Genomic DNA, 293 nt, shown 5'->3' on the forward strand with positions numbered 1-293 from the left:
TCTTTTTACAAATCTTTTATTTTTTTTCATTAAAATTATTTTATTATAATTTTTTTTTATCAATATTAATACATCATTAAACATATTCCAGTTTCTCACCATCATTATTAGCAGATATTAAAATTACCAATTTTTACTCAAATTTATTTTATTACCATTTTTTCAATTTTTTATCAATTGTTGAGAAAATTAAATTGTAAATACGATTTTTTTTGGTTCCATTACTAAACTGTTGTTAACAAAAAACAAATAAATAAAAAGTTTAAAAATAATTGTAATGATACACAAAAAAC

Source organism: Penaeus monodon, chromosome 24, assembly GCF_015228065.2.
Source record: "Penaeus monodon isolate SGIC_2016 chromosome 24, NSTDA_Pmon_1, whole genome shotgun sequence".
Classification (NCBI taxonomy): Eukaryota; Metazoa; Arthropoda; class Malacostraca; order Decapoda; family Penaeidae; genus Penaeus; species Penaeus monodon.